General features: G+C 37.9%; 1 pseudogene; it reads right to left on the reverse strand.

Annotated features, from left to right (window-relative positions):
- Positions 1-3,849: 3,849 nt before the first annotated feature.
- On the reverse strand, positions 3,850-6,467 carry LOC136460626 (uncharacterized; annotated as a pseudogene).
- Between the last annotated feature and the right edge of the window lie 4,387 nt (positions 6,468-10,854).

Below are 10,854 nucleotides of genomic sequence, written 5' to 3' on the forward strand. Positions count from 1 at the left end.
TTTTACCCCCATGAGCAGCCACAGTCCTTGTCCCATGTTCAGGATAGTGTAGGCCACGAGACCAATGTGACCCAGGAGGACAACTGTGTCGGCCATGATGAGTGAGGTGTGTTCTTCAATGACATCTTTCTTTTTGGTGCTTGACGCCAAAGGGGGAGAACATATGTGATCGCCTCATTTATCTATAATATTTATGTATGGACCTTGGACTTGCATAGTGATCCTTATCTCTCGTTGGACTTCTATTTATATATGGGCATGTAAGACTATTGTGATGAACTATGTGTGTGATTGTTAGTTCATTCTTTATTTGTTGTAAGGACATGTTTATGTTAGTGTGTGTTGATATTTCTTAATGACTATTGGAGGATTCCGCAAGCGCATAGAACTATCATGTAGCACTTCGCTCGATGAGTACCGAGTGTCAAATTTATATTTCTTCCCATAGGAAGGCAGAAGGCTAGAATTTATATTGGACTAGGATATGTTAAAGGTAGGTCTTAAGTTGATCCTAGGTAGGTGAATGATAGTGAAGGATGAGTGTGAACTACCTAACCTAACTACTACTAACAAGCTAACCAGAGATAGCTAGGTGGGAGCGCGAGCGATATATCTTTCTAGTAACTAAGGGTAAACAAATAACTAGGAGAAATGCGATAGTACTTCAGGGCATAGCTCGCCTACCAACTAGGAGACTTAAATAGACAAGGTCTGCTATGAGCCCTATGATTTAATAACTAGACCTATCATGGTGGAATATAGAGGCTAGAGAAGGCTGTCACCACTTGGTACCTACCACAATCTATCTAGAGGCCTAGCCGTATCCACAGGTAATCTATAGCCTAAGCACCACGCTTAATCTATAAACTTACTACTTTGATCCGAGCTCTGATGAAATGAGATAAAAGCAACCTAACCAGACGGTGAAACCAGTACTAATGAAAGACTACTAATGATAAGATAACCTATGCTACAAATGCCAAACAATAAGCACCTAAGCTCACTAATGATGAACACTAATGACTAAGTACTTAAAGTAAAGAAAGCAATACTAGAATAAAGTACTAAAATAAATACTGAATAAAGTAATGTAGAAATGAAAGAATTACAAAGGAGCTATACCAGACCCAGAAGACTCTTCCAAACTATGAGAAGCTCCACTCTTGCTCTACTCCACTACTAGACTACTACTCTATAGCTAATGCTAAGGTACAAAACTAAGAGAAGCTTGAAGAGCTTGGAAATGAATGGGGCAGTTCTCCACCGAGCTCCACGCCCACTATTTAGTGTATAGTTAGGAGAGGGGTATTTGTAGGTAGCCAGGAGGTCGGTGGCCACCCTAGGGTGACGGGCGGTGGTAGGGGAGCATTGGCCGGCCCTTGGATCCACCGCCTCTTGATTCTCTAGCTCTGGTTGGCTCTCAAAGGCGGTTACCAAGATAGCACATGTTGAAATTTGAATGGTAAGGCAGTTGGTAAGTCGGTGGGGAGCTCCCAAGTCTATGACAATGGGCCCATGAATCCACCATGAACAAATCTTATCCATTGATCAAACTGTCTTGAATGGAAGCTTGTGATTGGCTTAGGAGCAGCTACCATGGATCGGTGATGTGGTAGGGCCACCTAGGGGCCAGGCGATGCCCTAGTGGGGCTAGGCAGCGGGCCCAAGTGGGCCCAAGGCCTCCTACCACATCCACTTGCTCCATATGTCCATATTTGTCACCATTTTGGCCAAACTTTGGTATATTTTCTGCATACAAATAATTCTACACGCACAAGTGGAACTTGGTGAATTATAAAAAAAAATTTCACATGTGATGATGATTTACCTCACTTTCCTATGCTTTTGGGTGAAATGCTGATGGTCAAAATAGGTGTTCGTGACCGTCAACAAGCTCCCCCATGCTACCCCTTTGCTGTCCTCACCAAAGATGCGGGTTTAACATGGAATAGGTTGTTGGATCAAGAGTTGCTACTATATAATGTCTTGCAAAGACTTGTATATAAACAAATACTATCTATTGAGTTGAACATGTTAGCACTTAGAAATTTCACCATCAGTCTTAGCAATGTGGGACTTATAGCTTTCACCTTGATATAAGCAGTTGCAATAATGTGTATCTAGATAGATACTTTTTGTCTACTTTGGTTTAGCTCAAGCTTCCTGGAGTTTTTCACAAGATTTGAAAAAGAAAACTTGCCTAAGTTTCTCAGATAGTACACTCAAGTCACTCAATGGTGTTTGAAATCCTCACCAAGGCCATGAATTTTAGCCTTAATTTCTATCCTAAAGTTTATGTGGAGCTCAAGGTAGGGGTAAAAGGATAGCTTACTTGAATTGAATCTATTGATAAGTCCAACACTTGGATCACAAGGAGGAACAAATCATACAAATTGATCAAGATGTGCATGTGTATGTTATATTTGGTGGAAGTGGTACTCCTTTGAGAAGTTTCCCTTCTCTAGCTTCTTTTTGAGAGGGCATGGCTACTTTTCTTTTTTTCACTCTCTCTCTCTTTTTAAACACTAGAGCTTTTTGCTCTTTTATTCTCTCTCAATATTTTTTCTGTAGCCCATTCCTCTCTTTTGGTGTAAGACAGCATAGAGAGGTAACTTCGATTCTCATAGAGCAATAATAAATGGAATGCATATGTGGATGCATATCCCCAATGTAGGAATAGCATAAATATGTGGGTGTACATGATCTTGATCAAAAGGCATGAAAAGTTTCTCTACTCAGATCAACAAGGCTTAAAAAAGCTCAAAGCAAACAAGCAGCTTTCACTAAAAGAAATCTTAGGATCTATGACGACTTGTTATCATCGTTATTTCTAGTATTTTTGTCATAGTAGATGTATTTATGACGACTGCATGATGATAAACCATTTGAAATAGATCATGCGTGATAAACCATATTTTTTCATCATAAATTTTTATGACGACCCGATTAAAAAGTCATCACTAAATATCTTAAGGCCTAGCTAGGTTTTTATTGGACCAAATATAATTGTGAGCCAAATTTATAATTTGCAAAGCCCATTTATATAAGTAAAATTAACATCAATTTCTTAGCCAATTTTTTTTGCGGCCTATTTATTTAGTGGGCTAGAAAAGGCCTAGCCCATTTAAACATGTAGAGAAAATAGCCTTTTCAACATCCATACATAATGAGCTCATTTCAACTTCCATTACATAACAGCCCATTTTGGCATCCATTACATAACAGCCCATTTCGGCATCCATTACATAATAGCCCATATATAATCTGTACATTCATCAATCAAAGCCCTTACGCATTCATCAAATCATCAAGAATCTCATTCACATATATAATCCGTAGATGCATCACAACCCATACACATTCATCGATCTTCCAGATCTCATTCCAAAGGATAGATAAATATGGTCACATCCATCAGTAATTTTACAAATCCTAGATAACACATTTCCACATAGCAAAAAGACAACACTAACAAGATACATAGCAGAAATTAATATGGTCTGAACCAGATCAGACATGTCTCAAAATAACCGCACTACCAATGTTTGTAGCGTAATCTGAACTAGATCAACCAAGTCTCATATAATAGCACTACCAAATGTTTGTAGCATAAAATAATATGGTCTGAGTAGCCAAGTTCCAAAATTAGACGTCCAACCATATGCATCTGCAAACTTACAGAGTTAAAGGAATAGCCTTACTCTTTGCTAAACATGCGACGAAAGAAAACATCCGTCTCGTCTTTTGCCTTCTTCAACTCATCTTGTGCCTTCTTCAACTGCTCTCTCTTCTAACAGCTTGCGTCTTTCATTTTCTGATTCCTCCACCTTCTTCTTCAAAGTCTCCATCTCATCCTTTTAGTTCTTCTTTGTCTTGCTTTCCAGCTGCAACTTCTGCTTTAAGTTCTATAATCCGTGCATCATTAATGGCTTTGGAGCTTCTCTTGGGGGCTGCTAGCTGAAGGCCAATATTTTGAAGAAATTTTGATTTTGGCAACACTTGAGCAACAACATCAGTAGGGGTCTTTGAAACTTGGCCATCTTCTACAGGTACAGCAGCGATGGATTCCATTTCAACCTAAAAACATCAACACATCAGTAAGACAGTTCTGAAATTAATTACCAACTAATATATTTAAAACCAACAGAAAGGTGGTCATAATTGATAGTAGTGTTGCTCAAATAAGTGAATGCAGGCTTTGTAAAATAGATGTACAACCAAGGTTCACATTAAAGGTCATTTAAAGCATGAAAACATTTTTCCAACTGAATATTTTACCATAATTGAGCATGAAATAGATGACTCTTCCCGATTCAATATAGTGAGATCATTTATGCTACAAACTATTACACTATAGTTTGGGATGATGACTCATTATAGTATAGGTTGGGAATTTGGGAATATTTCTGTTTTGGCAGTGTCTACAAGTTTACATGTGCTATTAAGAGAGTTTCTGAACAGCAGTGACATCATGCAGTACAATCTTGCTAGAATAGCATGAATAAGCTACCGCTACACTTGCAACAATTGATCATTGTTCCTTGGAACCGTAGGAAGCATGTATAAGTTGCTGCTACACATGAACAGGAAGTTGCTGCTACACATGAACAAGTTGTTGTTCTATCTCACAAGTAATAGCATGAAGCATGTAAACATCACAGACTCAACTAAAACCAGTAACATTTGTTTAGAGCTATATATAGTTCAAAATGGAGCTTGTACTTACAATAGCTTACTTTGCAGCCTCATTAAACCCAGTCTTGCTGTTGCAATGTAGCGCCTTGAAAAGATCTATCGCACTGGGTGGTTCATCTTTATATTTCTCTTGCTTCTAAAATTATTCACAAACATTTTGTAGGTGTAAGATTATAAGAATAATTGTTCAATGATGAATGATTGTAACACAATGTTTCCATATCTTACCAAGGTATGGGTTGTTGCAATATTGCACTGAGATCCTGACATCTGATGAAACCTTACTTTCTCACGGTTAAGTGCATTTTTTGCACACTTGTCCTATGAGGAATAATTTAGTAAGCAGGGAAGAATGGCTATAGAGAGAGATAAAAATTAGATGAATTTGAAACTAGATTTGCTAAGATATTCAACAAACATCAACGCTCTTTAAGTGTACTTGAATTTATGTCCACAACAAGTTATTAACCTAAAACAATTTGAAAAATAGAAAGTAATCACAGCCAAAGATTGTGCCCTATTCTGGAATACCAACTGCAACACAACCCTATATGTTGTCACTAAAATATAATGAGCTGCAGTTGTATTGAGTGCAGCCCAATAGGCTCATTAATATCTAATGAGCACACAATTATCAGGGTAACAAGCCAAGCAACTTTAGGTATAATTGTAAGGATGGCCTACTATATACAGTCCAATATAGCATAGCTACAGAATCGTAGACATAATCAAATTGGTGTACAATACAGAGAAATAAACTCAAACATGCAACAAACCAATGCAAGAAAAATAAATGGCTTAAGAAAGCAATATACCAACATGCCTTGTGCTTTGGGCTTGACCACATCTCCACTGGCTCTCTCCATTGATCATCAGTCATACTCTTCAATGGTGATGTTGTTCTAACTTTGTCTGCTAGTACACCATTGAAGTAAAGCTTCTTCAAATTGTACCTCATTTGCCGTGTCCCAGTCCTGAGCAAATCAGCACATGCCTCTTTGACTGTCTTGCTATCAGTATCAATTGCTAATTGATTCTAGTCGACAGCATGTCAAGGGCATGTGCATCAGAAAATAGGTGTTAGAAGTATATAATGTGATAGGAAATTTTTAACATTAACCTAATAGGAAACTTTAGAAAATCACAATGCAACAACAGGCAAGAGCACAAGGTTCTAAATTGGCAGTCAATAGAAAAGTAGCAGGGACAAAATGTTTATAGAAGGTTCTAAATTTTTAGAATGTGGTGAGAAATAGAGAAGATACTTTCCTGCTTTCCGCTTCATTTCAGTTTACTATATATTGGCAGTGGCACTCAAAATAAACAAACACGCCAAACATTTCAAGTAGATAATACTACAGATAAACTTTATGGTGGTGCTTATAGCTGATGTAAGTTAAACGGATCATTACAACATCAGTCGGAATAAAAGAACGTGTAAAGATTGAGGCAGAAAATATATTGGTAGTCCTAGCATAATGTTAACAGTTAAGCTCCTTGTCATATGCTACTGGAGGCAGAAAAATATTACTCATATATAGGAGTAAACATAGATCATGCACACATGATAAAAACTAAATATATAGCCTTTATCCACTTATAGAAATTTTGCCCATGTAGCTTGGAAGAATATCCTTGTTCTTGATATCCTTGTACTCCTTCTAGTGTGTAAAGATTAGGATATGTTGCCTCAGTATAATCCCCCCATCTGATGCCAACTTTGTAGCTTGCATAGGTGGCTCAGGTCATTTCTTCCCTTCAGCAATGACCATTGGAATCCTAGTGTTTAAGCCTCATCTTATGCGATCCAAGTCTTTGCCCATGTTTTTTCCTTTATTCCATTGATCTACAGTTTGATTTGATTGACCTAGAAATAAGTGGCATTGTTAAATAGCTAGTGCAAATCATTTTAATATGCAAATGTGTAAACCATATTCTTGGAGAAAGGAGTATTGCTTTCTTGCTTTCTTTGTGCATTTCTGAATCATGGTCAGTTTGGTTAAGACAATTAGCAATAGTCAATGCATCTTCTTGTATAGTTGTAGTTGCAGCATGGATGCCTTCCTTGCTTGGAATTAGTTCCTTTGTCCTCTTCCTAGTCACTCTAGGAGGTTAATTTTGGCCTTGTTCATCCGGTGCTTGCACTCTCTTTGAACCTCTTGCTCCTCCATTAGCAATGATGGTGTCGCAAGGCACATTCTATGAAACCTGCATAACCTCATATGCATAACACAAGAAAACAGAAATCAAGATTAATCTTTTTTGCATACTGAACCAGAGTCATACAAAGAACCTAAGTTCAACAAATACCTTATCAACTACACCCTCTTCACTGCCAGCACTATCTCTAGGGTCATATAATGAACTAGAGTTTTTACAAGCCATAGCCTTCTTAGCTACAGTGGTCTTGTTCAAAATGTCCTTTATTGCATTAATACCAAGGGACTGAAACACACGATTGTTCCTCATGATCGTTTCAGCCCTTACCCTTTCATATTCAATGGCTGGCAACTCTGTGAATGCAGGAAAATGGATCAACGTCAATAGCCTCATCAAAGATATATTTCCTATTAGAAACGGCGCCTATCAATGAAAATGCAGCTTGAAGCTATGTCAGTCCTTTACATATTGGAAGGACTGCATAGGTAAAACAACACGCTAGGTAACAAAAAAACATCAGAGCATGATAAAAGGTCTAAAAATCAACTGATTCTTTGAGGATCAAACTACATTACTACAATACTAGAAAATATTTGCTGCAGAACTGGAACTAGGCTCTAAACTTGAAAAGCACTTGCTAGGACTTAATATATAGATGAATTCATTCTGCTAAGGTACTACTAAAAAGAATAGCTTGCCACATAATAGGAACCAAGCTTTTTAACTTTAAAAACACATAATCAGCAACCTAATGACAATGTAAGTCAAGTTCCTAACCATGCTGCTAGCTAAGATCTTGGTAGACCTGTAGTCGTCGTTGCCACTGCTTCTTCAGATATGCATCAAGACTCACTACCAGTCATAGATTTGAGGGAGAAAAGGAGAGATTTCTCCTATGGCATAGTAGCCAGTAGCTGGGGCAGCCACCTCAGCTTGCCTACAGGGCTAGCCTCAGAATTCAACTACAACAGTTCTACATCACCTACGTGCAGAGCCTATCTAATCCCTGATAAGAACCCTATGCTAAGATCCAAGAAATCTGATGATTTTACCTACTGGTTGCCGTCTGCTTGCTGCCAACTTCCATGCAGGAGGCATCATGTTCAAAGGTGGAGTGAAGGAGGACGCTGCAGATGTTGGAGCAGGGCATGTCGTCAGCTTAAGATTTGGAACAGTGGGCTCATCGGCTATGGAGAGGATGGTGAGTGTGGCATGGGGGATGGGACGGAGAGGGAGGGGTGTGAGTGCGGAGTGGGGATGAGAAGGGCGATGAGTGGGAAACCAAGCATATCTTGCCTCACCTATATAATGGGTACTTTTCACCCACCTCTTCGGTCTTACCCGTTGTACCATCAAGATCTAGACTATCAGATGGCATGGTTAAAGCCCTAATAAGATCAGCTATAAGTAAGGTAGATCAAAAGGAGGAATGGAAAGAATGATGACCTAGGAGGTAGTAGTAGTACGAAGCCGGAAGGTGGTTTGATTCATAAGTTGAGTGAGGAGGCTTCGACCGTCGCCACAAAGATTCTTATGAGGCATTCTTCTGACGGGTAGCCACGCAGGAGGAACTGGAAGACGCCCTTTGATACAGCATTGAATATCCTAGGCATGTTTAGATAGAAAGGTCATTGCATCCTAAATTTTTTAGGTCCAGGCGCCTCTGGCCCAAATCTTGGCGCCTCAGCCAAAATCTGGTGCCCATTGCCCAAATCCTACACCAGTCAATTATTAGCTTTTCTTCCCAAAAAAAGACATCCAAGGTGTTGTTTTGCACTACAATGGGACCAAATATCTCATTTCTTATATGTAAATAAAAAGTTATAACAAACTAATATTGTCAATAATTTATGAGGACCGCAAGGTAGGATGTTATGACGGAACATAGATCATCATAAACAAACTACTTCTCTAGGTTATGATGATTTTTATTGTGTCTTAATGATGAACACATTATTTTCATCAAAAAGTCATTCTCCTCCTGAAAGTCATCATAAAATAGAATGACTTATTGACGAATTGACTCATCGTCACACAAAATTTGTCATAGATCTTTATATTTCTTGTAGTGTTTTATGGTGGCCTTGTCATGTATGAGTGGATGTTTATTTGGCTTTGGTAGGAATTTATCACCATTGAGGAACTTCTAGCAAGAGAGTTTAGCATTTTGCAAAACAAAACTCTAGGCTATCTTTACCATTCCTCAGATAGGTTCAAAGATTTACTCTAATCATGGCTACAACATATCTCACAAAAGCCTATTCTTAGTTCTAGCATTTGCAACCCATGAAAGCATTCAACTTAGGATGAACTCTAAGTTTATCATGCTCAAAACTTAAGAAGTATAAGGTTGTATGACAAGCTTTTGCAAAGTATCATAGAGCAACTATTCATCAGCTCCAAATAATTTATCATCATTTTATTAGAGCAGAGTTTCTCTCAAAATAATTTAAAGGCACTCCTCTCTACATTCTATGGTCATAAATTTTGAAATATAAAGCAAACATGAATGTAAAGAGAGGGTTTAAGATTTTCATACAGGAGCAGGGAGAGACATCTCCCCCAAGCTTGCCTTTTGCATAGGTTGGAATGTCTTCTAGCGGCTCTTTTGATTATTTTCTTTATTGACTAAATAATACTACTAGGATGCATAAATAACTAGCTAAACCTATAACTACTAGATAACTTATTCAGCAGGGATGCTATAGAATTTTATTCATTATTACTAAATATTGTTTTCATATGTTACTTTAAATGCATATCTATCCTATCAGGCATTAGCTACTACAAAACTTTATTTATTAACATAGAGTAGCTAAATGCAACTAACCTATCATGCAATATAAAAGCAACTTTATTGGAAATCTAAATGAGATGCAACTAATGAAATGTAGTAAATAAATGCAAGGAATAGAAAACTTGCTTTTTGTCGGGCTTAAGGTCATTCGTCCTTGGGCGGAAGTGTTTCCTCTTGTTCCACCTCAGAGGCCTTGTCAAGATCAGCATCAAGGGATGATGAGTTTGAGGTTAGATCTTTCTTTTTACACCATCTCTTTCTATTCTTCTTCTTCTTGATAGGTTTCTCTAGCTCTTCAATCAGCTTTGGTTTCTTCATCTTGATTCTCTTTCAATGCTTCTTCTTTTCCTGTTTCTCATCAAAGAGGGGTTGTCTAGAGGCAAAAGCAAACATTTCTTTTCTTCTAGCAAAGCGGAATTGGATTTGCCTAGAAGCCACATATATGCAAGCATTTGCATTATTAATGAAGGGACAACCAAGGATTAAAGGTATAACCTCAATGTTACCCATGTCTAAGATCATAAAATCTATAGGAACATAAGCACTCCTATCTTTAACTAGTAAATCATTGGTTACTCCCTCGAGATAACAGATGGATTGATCGACTAATTGCAAGTAAACTGAGGTTGAAGCTAGGGGAGTATAAAACAATCTATCATAAGTTTCCTTAGACATGATGTTAATACTAGACCCTAGATCACAAATGGCATTATGAAAAGTGTGGGGGCCTATGGAACAAGTAATGATTGGGTTCCCAGGATCACCTTTCTTAGTAGGAAATCCCCAACCATTCTCAGAGAAGTCATACCTTGCCATAACAAGGTTGGCAGTCCCCATGGTTCCATTAGGTTTGCCAGGAATTTTATCTTTTTCATAGTTTGGGATAGCAGCAGCAATTTGAGCTAACTGGGTTTCTATCATCTTATTAAAGCTAAGTTGATTCTTTAAGACAGAAGAAAATTCATCCAATTTAGCATTTATATTTTCCAACATATTGTCATGAGCATGTAGTTTCTTATTTATACTATTAGTCATTCTACCATTGCTATAAATAAGATCTTTCAAGAAAGCATAACTATTATTACCTTGATTATTCAAACGAGAAGAAGAGTAATAATTGTTACCTCCCTAGTTGTTGGAGCGCTGATTCCATCCTTGATGTTGTGGATGGAACCCGTTTGTCGGTGCTGATGAAGTTGAGG

This window comes from Miscanthus floridulus, chromosome 6 (assembly GCF_019320115.1).
Source record: "Miscanthus floridulus cultivar M001 chromosome 6, ASM1932011v1, whole genome shotgun sequence".
In the NCBI taxonomy this organism is placed as follows: domain Eukaryota; kingdom Viridiplantae; phylum Streptophyta; class Magnoliopsida; order Poales; family Poaceae; genus Miscanthus; species Miscanthus floridulus.